The sequence below is a fragment of the Sminthopsis crassicaudata genome, chromosome 4 (assembly GCF_048593235.1).
Source record: "Sminthopsis crassicaudata isolate SCR6 chromosome 4, ASM4859323v1, whole genome shotgun sequence".
NCBI classification, from domain to species: Eukaryota; Metazoa; Chordata; class Mammalia; order Dasyuromorphia; family Dasyuridae; genus Sminthopsis; species Sminthopsis crassicaudata.
The window spans coordinates 387,514,942-387,532,073 of record NC_133620.1 but is presented as its reverse complement, the minus strand read 5'-3'; the positions used below and the strand labels follow the sequence as shown (position 1 = coordinate 387,532,073).

At 34.8% G+C, this 17,132-nt stretch overlaps 1 protein-coding gene across 1 annotated transcript in view; it reads right to left on the bottom strand.

Moving 5' to 3' along the window:
• GPR137B (G protein-coupled receptor 137B) overlaps positions 1-17,132 on the bottom strand; it is an 89,852-nt gene that overhangs the window by 72,076 nt on the left and 644 nt on the right. The window lies entirely within an intron of this gene.

Genomic DNA, 17,132 nt, shown 5'->3' with positions numbered 1-17,132 from the left:
TGGGGACAGAGGCAAAAAAAATGCCCTTTGTTTGAAAGGAAAACTTCAGGATTTATATCAAAATACTTTTAGGATAGGAAATAAGTTCTATAGGGTGTGTATATTTGTGTAAATGAAGGTATATATGTATTTTGCTACATCCCTTTTCTCTCAGAAGGCAATCTCAGGAAACTACTTTTTTGGCAGGATAGATATAGCTCAGGTTATATTCTATCTTGTAGCTTACACAAAATAAAAATAAAGTGAAAGGTTAGCAAGTCACTTTATGTATATCTGTTAACCTATTTTATGAAATTCTTAAGATACTGCCCAGGGTTATTTCTTAGGTCAGATGTCTGTTTCTCTATTTCTGTTATCTCCTTCTTGGTGATTTCATCAGTTCCAGTGGACTCAACTATCACCTCCAAGTAGATGTTTCTCAATTACCTCTTTCCTGAGTCCCATACAGTCCAGTTCACAAGTACTTAATGGATGTTTCCAACTGGATGTCTCCTCAACATCTCAACAAGTCTAAGGCAGAATTTATTCGTTATTCAGGATCTCAATGATCCTCAACCCTTTATTACTTCCATCCCTTATCAGTACATCACCAAGTTTTAGTGATTCTACTTATCCAATATCTTCCACATTGGTTTTTTTCTCTCTACTCTTAGGCCATCACCCTCTATTAAGCACTGATTTTTCTGGTAAATTGGGGTTATAACATTTATTAAAATAATGCTATAGGATTAATAGAAACAGCAAAGAACCAAAGAATTAAAGTTCAAGCTATGTAAAATGCCAACTAAAACCCAAGTGGGTCTCTTGTATTCATTTAGTAAATATCTAAAAGCCAAAGAAAGACAATACTCTCAATATAATAAAGTACTGCAAAATAATTGGCAATTTTCAGTGATCAAAATTGTTGGTTTTGCATCTTGTATCTTTTTTTTAATCAGGAAAAAATTTTTTTGAATGTCATATAATGTACACATAAAATAAGATAGAAAATTCATTATAAATTTATAACAATAGTTGTAAATATGTTATGTTTAAATGTTTCTCATAGGCAATAAATAGATTAGTGCATTGATCATTTCTTGCCTGCATTATTGTAACAGCCTCTTATTTGGTCTCCCTCCAACCATTTTCTTTTTCTTTTCAGTTTATTCTCCACACAAAAGGTCTGATCAGGTCACTGAACCAGCTCAAAAAACTCAAGTGGTTTCCCACTGGCTCTAGGTCAAAAAACAAACTCCTCTGTGGCTTTAAAACCCTTTACAATCTGCCTGAAGCTTATCTTTACAGATTAATTACATTTTTTTTTGCTCCAGTCAAACTTGTCTATTTGCTGTTTCCTATATATATTTCTTTTTTCTTTATTGTATCTATTCATGTAGTCTATTTTCCCTTACATAATACTATACTATTATATGATATAATATAATAACTCTTAATTATAAAATTCCCTCATTTATTGTGTCTAATTCCTAAATTGACTTGTAAACTACAAATACATATATGTATATCTATTTATATTCATATACATTATATATGTGTGTATATATATATATATCACAAGTATACATAATATACTTGGATTTATCAGTTAATAACCTCTTTAAAATAGGACTGTTCTATTTGTCTTTTTTCTTCAATGTCTAGCATAGTGTCTAGCATATATTAGGTACTTAATAAATGATTACTGATTAAAATTAATATGTATTAGAAAAAAACATTAGAGAGACCATTTCAGTTTTAATCAGAAGCTTCATCACATTCAATCAGCTTTTTTGTTATTTCTGAATGTCCAAGGAAATCCTGCTAATATTATATTAAACAAATATCCTTCAATATTCTTATTTTTATATCTTATCCACCTCCTCATTTCTTTTAAGCAATTAAACTCCTACTTTTTCTGAGGTAAAAAGATAACCATTTAGAATAACCTAATTTCAGAAAAAAATGAAAAAAGCTTTTAAAGAATTATCAAGGTGAAAACTCCCATTCATAGTTAGATTTTTAAGTTAATTTTATCAAGTATTTAGAGAACAATTAATTCTAATATTACATAAAATTTGTGCAAAAATAGAAAAGGAAGAACTCCTACCACCTCCCTTCTAGAATACAAATATGATTATGATACCCAAATCATGGAGCAGCAAATTACAGAAGAAAAACTACAGACCAACATCCTTAATGAACAGTAACATAAAAATACTGAATAAAATATTACTAAAGATCAAAACATTATGTACTATGATCAGATTGGATTAATACCAGGAATGAATGATTGATTCAGTACTGTTTAATTGTTTCAATCATGTCTGACTCTTCTGGACTACATTTGGAGTTTTCTTGGCAAAGATACTGGAGTAGTTTTGCCACTTCCTCCTCCAGTTCATTTTATATATGAGTAAACTGAGACAAACAGGATTGAATGACTTGCCAAGGATCATACAGGTAGGAAGGATCTGAACTCGGGTTTTCCTGACTCTAGGCCCACACCCTATTAATGTGCCATCTCACTGCTATGTCAATATTGGGAAAACTACAAACATAGTCTATAATAAAAACAAAATAATTTTAAAACCATATGATTAGGTTAATAAATGTGGGGAAAAGTTAAATAAAATGCAATATCCACTTCTGTTAAAACATTTTTTAAGAGCACCAGCATCAAAGAAGCTTTCCTTAATATATTGACTAATAAGTATCTAAAGCAATAAGCCAGCATCATGTGTAATAAATATTAGAGGCCCTTCCAATAATATTAGAAGTAAAGCAAGGCTGACCTTTACCACCATTATTACTTGATATAGTTCTATAAATGCTAACTATAGCAATAAGATAAAAAAAAAAAGAGAATTGTAATAAACATGCAAAGAGTAAATTGCTACTTTATACAAATGATGTTATATGCCACTTAAAGAGAATTAGAGAATAAATAAATTAGAGAATCAACTAAAATTAATTTAAGCAATAACTTCAGCAAAGTAGCAAATTATAAAATAAATTAGCACAAATACAATTTTCCACATATTACCAAAAAAGTCCAGCCAAAATGATAAAACCAGAAATTTCATTTATAATAACTATGGAATATATAAAATATTTGGTACCCTACCTATCAAAACATTCCCAGTAATTATATGAATATAATTACAAAATACTCTTTATAGAAATAAAGATAGATTTAAATATTGGGAGAGATATTAATTTTTCATAGCTTAATCACATCAATATGATATAAATATTATCTAAATATTTATGGTTGTTTTTATTTGCATTTCTTTTATTAGTTATTAAGGAATTTTTATTATGTAGTAATAAATATAGCTCTTTTGAGAATTGTTTGTTTATATCCTTTGACCATTAATCCATTGGGAAATCGTTATTAGTCATACATACATAATATATCTTATATATCAAACTCTTATCGGAGAAATCTGATACAAAGATTTTTTTTTCCTAATCTGACCACTTCCCTCCTTATCCTGGATGCAATTATGTTGTATTACTTTACTTCAATCTTTTTTTTTTCCTAATATGTGTTTTTTCCTATTGTCTCTCATTCACTCCTCAACCCCTCTTCTTTTCTGATATGGCCCCTTCCTTTCCTCCCCTTCTGCTAACCCATTCGATAGTTCTTGTTTTTTATACCACTTTTCAAAAAGATTTCTCTCTCTTCAATGTCCATCTTCTGTTCTGTTTACTTTAGGCGGCTCTCATGTGTGTATGTGTGTGTGTGGTTTCTCTCTCTCTCTCTCTCTCTCTCTCTCTCTCTCTCTCTCTCTCTCTCTCTCTCTCTTCTGTATATTTATATATATATATATATATATATTTTATAAATTTTCCAAGATATCCATTCTAGGATCTCCCCTCTAGCTGTTTTCTGTCACTACCTTTTAGGGCTCATTCCATGGATTCCCTCTTTTCATTGTGCCCCATTTCCAAAGCAATGTCTATTCCCAGAGAAATGTCTATTCCCATGTTATAATCTAGTCTCACAAAAAAGCAGTTCACTTGTAGGCAGGATGTTGCCAGGGCCTGCCCATAATATTTCTGTCTGTCTCTTCATTGTTACCTAGATCAGATTTTCCCTTGATCTCTTTATCTCCTTGGGTACATTTAGAAAGAAATCTCTAATTGGTCTTTTTATAGTCACTTTATTATTATTCCTGTCTTTGATTGCCGCATTTATTCACTCTTCTTGTGTTTCTTTTGTTTGGAGTGTTCAAGAGAAAACTAATATCTTTTGATCTGATTTTCTTTCTCAAAATCTTTTAAAGTCTTCTTTATTGGGCAATGGTCTGAGATTTGAAAACTATCTTTTGTTCTTCGCCCTTGGTCTTCCTTTGTTACCTTCCCCCACTTGCAGAAAGGAAGCTCCTTTGGGGCAGGGACTGGAGAGATGGAGATTCATGACATGTAACTTCTGTAACATCCAATTAATGGGGAATCAGGAAGAAATTTGTGCTTTAGGACAGGAAAAAAAATGTTGCCTTTGGAGTTTCAAAAGTGCATCTACTCATCGAGGCACCCATTCTTGTAAGAATGTGAAATAAATCTTTCCTGCATTCTTTATTATTGAACGTCCATCTTTTGTTCTGTATGGTTAAGTTCAGATTTTCAGGATAAGTCATCCTGAGCTTCAGGAAACATTATTCCCTTCTCTCCTCCTTTTTCTAGTGACTATGGAATAGACGGCTTTATTCAAATGTTTTTCTTTGTATTTGGAGATCTTTCTCCAGAAGGCTTGCAAAACTTGTTTCTGAATGAATTGTCAAATTTAACCACTCAGTATCTTGAGTTGGCAACCTTGGAGATGAAATCTCAAAGTGGCTCAGAGAAATTCATGGTTCATCAGTATTAATCCCAGCTGGCTCCAGCTGACCTCAGGACTGGTCCCCATGTACATGATGCTCTGTCCTGGTGGTCTGTCCTGTTCCCTCTGTTTCTCAGTTCTCTCTAGCACTGGCACTTCAGAGCCTGCTTTCCTCAGCATGCTACTGATGAGTTGCAGCCCTAAGCAGGCTTTTGCTCCTGAAGGACTATGGCCAAGCTGGCTCTGAAAACCTGAGGAAAATTCATTGCCTGGAGTTGGGGTCTCTGTAACAATGGAAACGAGGGGGAATGAGGTGTAGAGATGGGTTTTGATGTAAGCCTGTGTCCTGTCCTTGGGTCTGAATGTTTTTCACAGGAAAAAAGAACAGAACCAGAAGAACAATTTATACAATTATATCATCATTTAAAAACAAAAAGCAACTTTGAAAGGTTTAAGAATTCTATTTAATGTAGATAAATCACAACTCAGAAGACAATTGTTGAAGCATCCTTCCCACATCTTTGACAAAGAGGTGATGGATTAGAGATAGAGAATAAGATATATATTTTCAGACATGGCCAATGTATAGACTTGTTTTGTTTTATTTTAATGGAATTTTTTTGGGGGGGGAATGAGGAAGGAAAGGTTATAGTAATACCAAGAAGAAAAAAAAAAAGAAAGAAAAAAAAGTTCAATGAAGTATTTTTAGAAATAGAACAGAAGGAGGTTCAGAAGGGAAAAAAAACAACTCAAGCAGGACAGATTGAGAATGAGTGTGCTAAATTTAGTTTATACTTAAAAAATCCAAGCTGTCCATAATGCAGATTTGCAGTTTCATATACAATCTTCTTTTTCTGTTCTTTATATACAGAAATGTTTGTGTTTGCTGACATTTGTCAAGATCAGACTAATGGAAAATTTAAAATAACATAATAATCTTATTTGTGATGGTGCAGGGAAAAAGTCTGCCAGATGGCAGAACTTTAGCATTCTAGTTGTAAATGGCCTCTCTAAATTGGTCTGGCTAGCTCTTCTGAGATAGTTAACCCAAAACAAGATTCTCTCTCCCTATCCCACACATTGATTCCTGCCTGTCTGTACTGTGGAGAAGTAGGAGAACAGAGTGAAGGGAAAAAAGACATCTTACCTCAACTGTCATGGTATGTAGAATTACAGGCAAAGCAGCCTCCTGATTGGTGGGCAGACAGGTAAGTACTAGTGAGAATGAGCTGTGAAAGTCTGCATAAATTCCTGGGCTTAAGTTGTTTTCCTTCAGTGACTAGATTGGCAGCTCTCAGACTTTGCTTTTACTTAATGGATTTGTAATAGGAAATGAGATTTTAATTCTGGGTGACAAAATGGGGAATTGCCCAGGAATACTCAAGGTATCAACTAAGTTTTCTGCCCTGTGAGTGTGATGGAGTAAAACCCTGTGAAGCAACAAGAATCCTAACTACAGAGCATAAAAATAGAATGGTGTGAGTACCAAGAAACTGGAATATAAAGGAGATGCATTGCTAATAAGGCTTCCAATAGGTCATCCAATATTATATATACACACACATACATACACAAGTATGTGTGTATATATATAATTACCTTTATGTGCATGTATGTTTCTGTACTCATATTCACATATACATACCTTGATATCCATATACATGTGTACACATATGTATGCTTAGATGATGTATGTATATAGTATGCCCATATACAGGTACATAAGTTTATGCAGACATATAATACTCATATACACACACACACACACTTATGCACCAACAGCCAGGTTAAAAGATATTCACAGTTCACCAAAGAATTACCAGCTATTAACATCCATATGAAGGCATGCTCCAAAACACTAAGACAAAGAGACAAATCAAATCAACCCTGGGTTTTACCTCACAGCTGCAAATTGGCAAAAAGAACAAAAGAGGAGACTAGACATAATCTGTATTCACATGACTTGTAGCGACTGGTTGGATTATATGGGATCTAAGGTCACTTCCAAATCCTAGATTGTTCCCCTTTTGATGGGAAATAATATAGCCTGGATGACTCAGCTTTTACTTTGAAGTCTCGTGGATGCAACGTGCTACAGTAAGAAGTGAGAATCAGAAAATAGATTCTAATTTCAAATTTACCATCAATTAGCCATATGAAGTTGGACAAGTTGCTTAAACTCTAAAGACCTCAGCTTCCTCATTTGAAATAAGGGAACTAAAATAAGTGTTGTCCAAGTCCTTCCTAGCACTAGAATTCAAGTGTGGAAGATGTTCTTAACTGAGAGCTTGGCAAACTCTCCTACTAGTACACTGTGTTAAAAGGGGTTTGAGATCCCGGCTATGTCAGAAATTAGAATTTGGACAAAACATTTTGTCCAGACTAAGAAGAGTAGGAAGAAAGTTCTTAAGAATGACATCTGTAGGATCCAATCAATCTCTCCCAATGAAGAAGAAAATGAACTATTCAGAGACTGATGTAGGTGCATAGGGCACTCACTGCTCATTTTATATTTAAATACTTATAATCTCAGAGAATCATTAAAAAAAATAAACTAAATGAGACAATAGCTTCAGTTAAGTAGCTATATCTAAGCTATAGGTGTCAAACAAACCTAGATCAGCCAGAATATTGACTTAGAAAACCACAAATTAATTTTATTTATGTTGTATTGTTTTTATTTTTTGTTAGACATTTTCCAGTTGTGTTTTAATATGATTTTGATAGCACTCAAATGTTTTGAAGATCTTGGGAGTTTTGTAGGCCAGTCCACCTATGGCTAAATAGTGAATGAGGCTTCTGGGAAGAATCAAGTTCTAACCTCAGGTATATGAGATGAATTTATTATATAATTAAAGGCAAATAATTTTGCCTTGAACTTGTTTCAGTGATGTTTTAAAAAATAAGGAAAATAACTGAAATTACTTTATAAGGACATACAATTAATTTTGCCTTGAACTTGTTTCAGTGGTCTCCGGTTAAAAAAAAAAAAAAAAAAAAGGAAGATAACTGAAATTACTTCATAAGGATATAAATAGTATAGATTTTTTAAAAATTAGAACAAAATAATTGAATCTCCTGACTGTTAGTACATTTACCCTCACTACTTCCTCATTCTGCATTAAGATTTTTCAGCTTTCCACTGTTTTCGAAAATTACTGTCTATAATGGCAAGAACTTGTCATACTTTGCCTGAGGCTGAAGGCAAGTTGGATTTTGAGGAAGCTGAACACATTCTATTGCTGTATCTAGTCTCAAACACTCACTAAGTCTGAGGGGTCTGGGAGAAGGTTCTTTCCTAGACATTGAAGAACCAAACCTGTGACTGCTAAAGTTGTGTGAGTCCTTTCCGGAATGGTGGTCCCTTAGGAATGATTTTTTTAAATCTCTACTTGATTAAAATACTAGTCTGAGTCATTCTCAGACCATAGCCAGAACCTGAGCTAAAGCCATGATGGAAACTGCATACATAGCCTTTTGCTTGAAGATTTATTTGGTCTATAGCAGTTTAAATGAAGGTTAAAGGCATTACAAATAGTCTATTTGGGAAAAGATAGCAAAGATTTGTATTTAGACTGTAAGAGAAAATGCTCCAGGAAAAGAATAGGACGTTCTTAGGAGTGAAAACTTTAAGATGCAAACAATCTTTCTCAAGGAAGAAAAAAAAATGTGGAGTTATTTAGACACTGATATGGATGCATAGGGCACTCACTGGTCATTTTATATTTAAATACATATAATCTTAGAGAATTATCAAAAAAAAAAAAACCTAAATGAAATAATAGCTTCAATTAAGCAGCTACATATAAAATAAATCTGCAAAAATTGTTTGCATTTATACACAGCAATAACAAAATAGGAGGAAATAATACAAAGGAACATCCCATTTGTAATAACTACAAAATCCAGAAAATATCTGGGAATCAGTCTATCAAGATACACTCAAGACTTCTATAAACATACTCACAGAAACTACTCTTTAAAGAAATAAAGAATGATTTAAATAATTTGAAGGATATTCACTGCTTATTGCTGGGTCAAGCCAATGAATAAAAATGACTAATATGGCCAAATTAATTTGATTTTATTTTAAGTCTATCCAAGTATTAAAGATATATATTGTGGAACTACATTTTAAAAAGAAAGAAAATTTATTTGAAGGAGGAAAACGGCCTAACTCTCATGGGATATAAACAAAATAAGCAGAAATGGACAAGAAAGCATTTTCAGGCTTTTAAGCTATATTGTAAAGCAGTAATCATCAAAATTCGGGAGTACTAATTAACAAAACTAGCTCAGTGAAGCAAGAGCCAGAAATAACTGAACTCAGTAACCCAGTATTTGTTAAACGCCAAAACAAACTGTCTGGTAAACTATTTTCTGTTTGAGAATACCTGTGAAAAATGGTTGGTTTAAAGTAGCACCTAAGACCATATACTGAATAACAGGGAATTCTAAACAAATAATCTACCCAAATATAAAAGGTCAAATCAATAAAAAGAAAATGGATAGTTATCTTTCACAATTATGACTAAGCGCATATTTCTTAACCAAATAAGGGATAGAGACGCTCACAAAAGATAAAACATCATTCTGATTACATGAAGTTGAAAATCTTTTTGTGTGAGCAAAATTAATCATGCTAGCATGAAGTGAAACTGCCAACTAAGGAAAAAACGTTTGCAACAAAAATCTCAGATAATGGATTTATATCCAAGATAGGTTAGTAATCACAAATCCATAAATAATAACAAGATATGTTAGTAATCATAAATCCATATATGTCCAAGATCTATTCATTAATAGATAGGTAGTTAAAAGAAATGAACAGTTCTCAAAAGAATTCTAAATTACTGATTATCTTATTAAAAACTGCTCTGAGTCACTGAAGAGAAATGCAAATTGAGCCTTTATTTTGCAATGAGAATATCAGAAAAGATGATAAAATATTAATCATTATTGGGGGGCTGTAAAGAGACAGGCATATAAATATATGATTGGTGGAACACTATTCCAACATCTGGGAAACAATTTAGAATTATATCCTAAAAGTAACTACAATTCCTCTATTTTTAACCCAAAGACCTCACTATTAGGCACATACCCTCAAAAAAGTCAAAGACGAAAAAGCATTAGGTACCTTTTATGGTAGCAAAGAATTGAAAGCAGAGTAAATGCCCAATTATTTGAAGAATATGTCTGGATTGTAAGAAACAACAAATACAAAAATTCAGAGAGACACAGGAGGCTGTTATCATAACCTGAATGAGAGCAGATGAAGCCTGAATAACCCTGGTGTTGGCTGTGACGACAGAGACTACTCATCCTTTAACGTCCAAATTGAGATCCATCTTTTCCATGAGGCTGCTCTGACCTCAAAATCTCAGGGTTTTCCTTCTCCTAGTCCTTGTAGCATCAACTGATTTTTTTTTTTTTTAACATTTATTCATTCCTGAATATTTATCTTGTTCCTTAAGTAGTTTTTTGGGGCAGGGACTGGTTTATACAACTGTAATGGAATTTAATTTTCAGCAACTAATCCAAACTCCTCATTTCATAGATGAGGCTCCCAGAGTTTAAATAACTTGCCTGGGGTCATACAACTAATCCATGGAACATCTAGAAGTGGAACCTACAATCTGTTGACCTTCAGTGCAGTTTATTTCCCCATATGACCTCATCGCCTCCTTACTCTCATATGACATACTTATGATAAGGTACTACTGATAAGTACTTGCTGAAAGAATAAAAACGAAAATCATGTTCATTTGGTTCATTCATTTCCTCATTGTTTCTTTCCATTTATAGAAAGAAAATAATTCACGTACCTCATAAAAGCTACAGGGAACAAACATGATAATAAAAGCAAAAGAAGCATAATGTAGTGAAAAAGAAGCATTAATTAACTTGAAAGTTGGAATTTTGGGAACTGAGGCAACTGGTTGGCACAGTGAATACAGAGCTGGACCTGAAGGTAAAAGACCTGAATTCAAATCCAGCCTCAGATACTGTGTGATCTCAAACAAGTTGCTTAATTTTCCTGAGCCTTAAGTTTCCTCATCTGTAAAATGGGTATTATAATAATAGCATCAATCTCTCGGGGTTGTTGTGAGGATAACGGGAGTTGATGTTTGTTAAAAAAAAAAAGTTCTAGTTACATAAATGCTATCTGTTATTGATAATTACATAGTACAGTGGATAGAGCACTGGACCCAGAGATCTATTATTCTCAGACCTCTGTACAAATTATTTAACTGTTTATCTCTTTTAATTTCCTCATCTGTAAAACAAATAAAAATATTAGCATCTATCCTTCAATATATCATCATAAAATGAGATATTTGTAAAGTACTCTGTAATTCTTAAAATATATATCTAAAGATTTAGATGTATGTGTGTATATATATGTATATATGTAAATGTCACCTCATTAATATGTATGTGTGTATATACACATGTTTTAATGAGGTGACATTTAAGAATCCTGGACTTGGATTCAGGAAGACCAGAATTCAAATCTAGACTCAGATACTTATTGCCTGTGTAACCCTGAACAAGTTAGCCTCTATCCGCCTGTTTTCCCATCAGAAAAACAAGCCTAGTATCCACCTCACAGTTATAAGAATCAAATGAAATAAGATGTATAGAATTTACAAACCTCAAAATACCATATAAATGAGTTCTAATCTCAGCCTGTCATTGACTAACTGAATGATCTTAGACAATTATTTCTCGAATCTTACTTTCCTCATCTCAAAAGCCTATGTATTTATCACTTCAACCTCTGAAAATGTTATTCTATTCTAAATATAAGACAATGGTCCTTCTATGTGAGACCCAAAAATCTACCCAAGATTGGGGCCAAGGGAATCAAAAGAAAATATACCCTACAATCAACACTGCTCTCTTCCTAGTGCTTGTAAACAACTTTAAACAAGTCTCTAGCAATCTGAATTATCTGTTTAAAAAACTAAGAAATGCCTTTGATCTATAAGAAATCTGAGATGCTGCCTCCTCTAATCAGAGAGTGACTGTGCTTTAGGCTGATAAGTACTTTGCTACCAGGCAAAACGCTTTCTGCAGATCTGGGAGAACAGGAGTCAAGAGCTCGACCCCCTAAGCTTCCCTCTCAGGCCAGAGCTGTTGCCCAGCTACACCTTCAGCCAAAGAAAGCACCGTATGGGTGTGAACTCTTCCCTTGGCCAGGCTTTTACTTATTAACCAGCAGATGGTGCAGCAAAGACCTACAAGCTCTTTCTCATCATGCTTCAGGTTTACTTGCCATATGATCATTAGTAAGCAACCTTAGCTTCCTGTTTTTTCCTTCCACTATTTTTCCCCTTTAAAAAAGTGGGGAGGAAAGAACTACATGTTCAATTTTATACCAAAGCTTTTAAAAGAGTCATAGGCTTATTGAGTTGAAAGGAACCTTAGAGATCACGTATTAGATCTAGAATTCTCAGAACCCCTCTCTGGAAATCCAAAGACAGAATTCAAGGGACATACAAAGTTGGAGAATAAAAATAATGGCATCTTTATTTTCACTAACTTCTAATTGAAATTTAGCAGTACTCCAATTCTTTAAAAACATTATTCATAGGCTTCCATAGATTTCACCAGACAGCCAAGGGGGTCCATGACACACAAAAAAGAAAGAAGGAAAGGAAGGAAAGAAGGAAAAAAAGAAAAGAAAAGAAGAAAAGGAAGGGAAGGAGGGAAAGGAAGGAAGGAAGAAGAAAAAAAGAGGAAAAGAAGAAAGGAAGGAAGAGAAATGAAGCTCTGATAATTTCATAGACAACAAGACTGAGGCGAAAAGAACTTTAATGACTTGGCCAATGTCATGACGACCAAATGTAGTTAGTGACAGAGTGGGGCCTATAATCTAGGTCCCCAACTCTCTTGCTAGTGCTAATCCTACTAGTTGTACCATCTCCCTTAGTACCTAAGTTTCTACAGTGTTATAAATATATGTAGCTTTGTGTATTTGTTGAATGAATGAATAACAAAGGCTAGCATACTATCCACCATTCCATACAGTAATATCTACCTTTATAACTCCATATTTCTCAAATTCATTTTGCAACCCAACTAAAAGTCAATAATACCTCTAGTATGGTCATTTAAAGTTATGATACAATAGAAACATATAATTTTAGAGCCAGAAGAGGCCCTGATGATTACCAAGTCCCACATTCTAATTTTGTGAACTTGCATAGTTTTGAATGGACGAAGTACATACAGCTCATATGTTGACAAAGAAGTGTGTACATGATTCCCTGCACGTCTACCTTCTGGCCTTTGTTCAGTTTCAAACACTTGGAATTCCCTTCCCCATTCACTCCTCTAGTTCAAGTGCCATTTCTATCTAGAAAGGGAGGCAATGTGCTTCAAGGGAAAGGGAAAGGGAAAGTCTTGATCCATAAAATGCGAGATTTAGCTTTGATTACCTCTAAAGATTCTTCCACCTCTAAAACTATCAGACCTATCACCTCAGTGCAAATCTCAATTTTCTCAATTACTACTTGTGATCTTGGGCTTCTCCATTTCTCCATAAAATGATTGAACCAGATGACCTTTAAAATCTCTTTGAGCTCTGAAGCTATGATCCTAAGCCTATCCTAAGGGTCCCCCTTCCTTGATATTAGGGACCCTCCTACCCTCCTCAGAACTCACCTCAGTTTTTATTCTTTATTCCTTTGTGCATAATTTTTATATGTATCATTTAATACTCTTAGACTGAAATCCAAAAAGATTCACTGCTGCACAAAGTGCTAGACTTGGAATCAAAAAGATCAGGATGTAAGTCCTGACTATCTAAGCTGTGTGATCAAGGGCAAGTTAGGTAATATCTCTGAGCCTGGGAATAGTAATACCTGTGGTAGCTGTACAGAGGTTTATGGTGAAGCTCAGATAAAACAATGTAGACAATTATTTCTTTATAAAATTAAAGTAACATGTCCATATCAATTATTATTAGACTTTGTATTTTCTCTAGTAGGGGATGATTAAGTATTATAGTGGACAGAGCACAGGGCCTGGAGTCTAGAAAATCAGAGTTCAATTCTTGCCTTGGTCATTTACTACTTATATGACCCCCCACAAGTCACTTAAGCCCTATTTGCCTTAGTTCCTTATCTATAATATGGGGATGCCCTGGAGAAAGAAATGGTAAACCACTCCAATACTTTTCCCAAGAAAATTCCATATAAAATGTCCATGGGATCATATAGAGTTGGACACAACTGAACAACAAAATCTTCTCTAGTACCTATCACAGTATTATGAACATAGCAGATGCTCAATAAATATATGCTGAAGTGTTAGAGAAACCAAAAGAATCTAATCCATAGGCACTGCTAGGAGTGTCAATGACTCCCTATTATCTCTAGAATAAAATACAAAATTCCTTTGTCCTTTCATAATCTGGGCCCAGCTTACTTTTTTGTATTTATACCCTTTCATATAATCTGGTCCCAATAACCTGCCACTTTTTCTAGCTCCCATCTTCATGCCATAATACAAGTTGTCCCCCTACACTGTCTACTCTCCCAAACTACTTGAAATCCCTAGCTTCCTGAAAGCTCAGTCATATGCCAGCAACTAGATAAGGCCTCCCAACCAGGTCCTCCTCCAAGAATAAAAATTCCTTGTATTTGCTTTGTCTTCATTCTGTATTTACTTATATTTGTACATCTTGTTTTCCATGATGTAATGTAAACTTCTGAATTTGGAGCTGAAAATAAAATTGAATTTAAAATTTAAAAATAAACTAATATCCAACAAAAGCTTATAAATGCCTTGAGAACATATTTTTTCTCTTGTTCCTTTCTTTCTCTTTCTTTTTTTCTTTCTTCTTCCTTTCTTTCTCCCCAACACTAAACACAGTACCTGACAAATAGTAGGCATTCAAATGGTTGTTGATTGATTAATAAATAAATAAATGACTGAATGAATGAATAGACCAGTGAAAGGCACCAAGAATAATTCCATTTTGATCATTGGTCTTAATATTTAGTAGATATTAATAATATGCTATACTTTTCATACAAAAATGTTTCATTCAAATATTCACAGTATTACTGGACTTTTGTATTCCAAAGAGATTTTATTTTATTTTTTTTCCTGAGGCTGGGGTTAAGTGACTTGCCCAGGGTCACACAACTAGGAAGTGTTAAGTGTCTGGGACCAGATTTGAACTCGGGTCCTCCTGAATTCAGGGCTGGTGCTCTATCCATTGTGCCAACTAGCTGCCGCCCCCCCCCTTTAAAGAAGGGAAAAGGACCTGTATGTGCAAGAATGTTTGTGGCAGCCCTCTTTGTAGTGGCCAGAAACTGGAATTTATAGAATGTCTGAATAAATTGTGGTATAAGAATATTATTGAATATTATTGTTCTGTAAGAAATGACCAACAGGATGATTTCAGAAAGGCCTGGAGCGACTTACATGAACAGATGCTGAGTGAAATGAGCAAGACCAGGAGATCATTATACATTTCAACAACAATACTATATGATGATCAATTCTGATGTACGTGGCCCTCTCCAACAATGAGATGAGTCTAATCAGTTCCAATAGAGCAGTAATGAACTGAATCAGGTACACCCAGCAAAAGAACCACTACATAGAATTCCCAATCCCTCTATTTTTGTCCGCCTGCATTTTTTATTTCCTTCACAGGCTAATTGTACACTCTTTCAAAGTCTGATTCTTTATGTACAGCAAAACAACTGTTTGGACATGTATACATATATTGTATTTAACTTATAATTTAACATATGTAACATGTATTGGTCAACCTGCCATCTGGGGAAGGGGGAAGGGGGAAGGAGGGGAAAAATTGGAATAAAAAGCTAGGCAATTCTCAGTGCTATAAAATTACCCATGCATATATCTGGTAAATAAAAGGCTATAATTAAAAAAAACACAAATATTCACAGTATTGTTTTCATTAAACGGAGAATGGAAGGGGGTTGAGAGAAAAGAAGACAGGAGAAAGGGCAGGTATGATAAGTTCTATTTTCATCCCATATAAAATAATTTTATTATTTATTATTATATACCTCTATATTTAAAGACACAGAGGTGGTCAAGAAGTCAACGGCACCAAAGGAAGGACTCTCTGACATGACCAGGCTCAGCCTGTTAGACAACATAACCTTTCACCACCTCATCACAAGACAAGAGGATGGTCATGTTCTTTGGTCTGGTTCTTAATGAAAGAGGCAATATTAGTGACTGCTTTGGATAAAGGAAATAATAGGGGAAGGTTATGATGGAGTCACTTTTCTTATGTCTATCTGTAGCAATTCATACACTAACTGGAAAATGCTTGTAATGACTTTTATTAATTCTCTATCGATGTCAAAGCAATGGCAGGGTCACCCAGCAGGTCCTTAAATTGGGCTATTAATAAAAATGGGTCCTGTGCTCCTATAAAAGTTTCTCAGCCAGATTTTATAGTTCTTTTCCCTTGGCCAGGTCCTTACTCAGGCATCCCGCCTGACCTCAGGTATGGAGATGAGTGTTTACTGCTCTTCAGGGCTGTGTAGCAATCAGTGGGGAATGAGCATGTAAGTTTCAATTCATTAAATGGTAAAAGGTAATTACCTGAACGCTCCCAAGAAGAGTTCGGACTTAGATTATGAAATTGAAGCAGCCCCCTCTATTTCCCCCTCCCCCAACAAGAGTAACTTCATGGAGGAATTCTGTATTGAAATACTTTACAGGGGGCATAAATATATATTAACGTTGAAAAAAAGAGATTCGAGCCTTCTAGAAGCTACAACCTTGACCCTTGACTCTGTTCTTCTCCCAAAGTGGGAAATGCCCCTAAATGATCCAGAATGATCTCAGCTCAGAACCTGGGAAACAACGCAAACTGCCGAAAGCGATGGTTAAGGGGAAAACATCATTTATACCTGCGAACGCTATTGTGTGACGGCCCCTCCTCCGCACCTTTATTCCAGTTTTGGGGGAATAGGAACAAGGTGGGAGTCTCGTGAGAAGGGCTGCACTCAGATTCCTTTCTCCATGCTCGTTCCTCGTCCTAGAAACCAAACCCTGAGACTGAAACCTTGCGCCCTTTGCTCCTGTTTTTCAGGAAGGGTTGGGTTAGTGAGGTGGTGTATGGGGAGGCTGGACAGGTGCAAACAGACAGACAAACAGACAGTTTTATCCTGTGTCTATATTTGTTTGTCCGCATGTCGGGGCTCCCGGTGAGCAGTGAGCCCCTTGTTTTTTGCCTTTCCGTGTAACGCCAGCACTTAGCAGAACGCCTGGCCCATAATAGATGCTGAATAACGCCGATCGACTGACATGTCTCCCG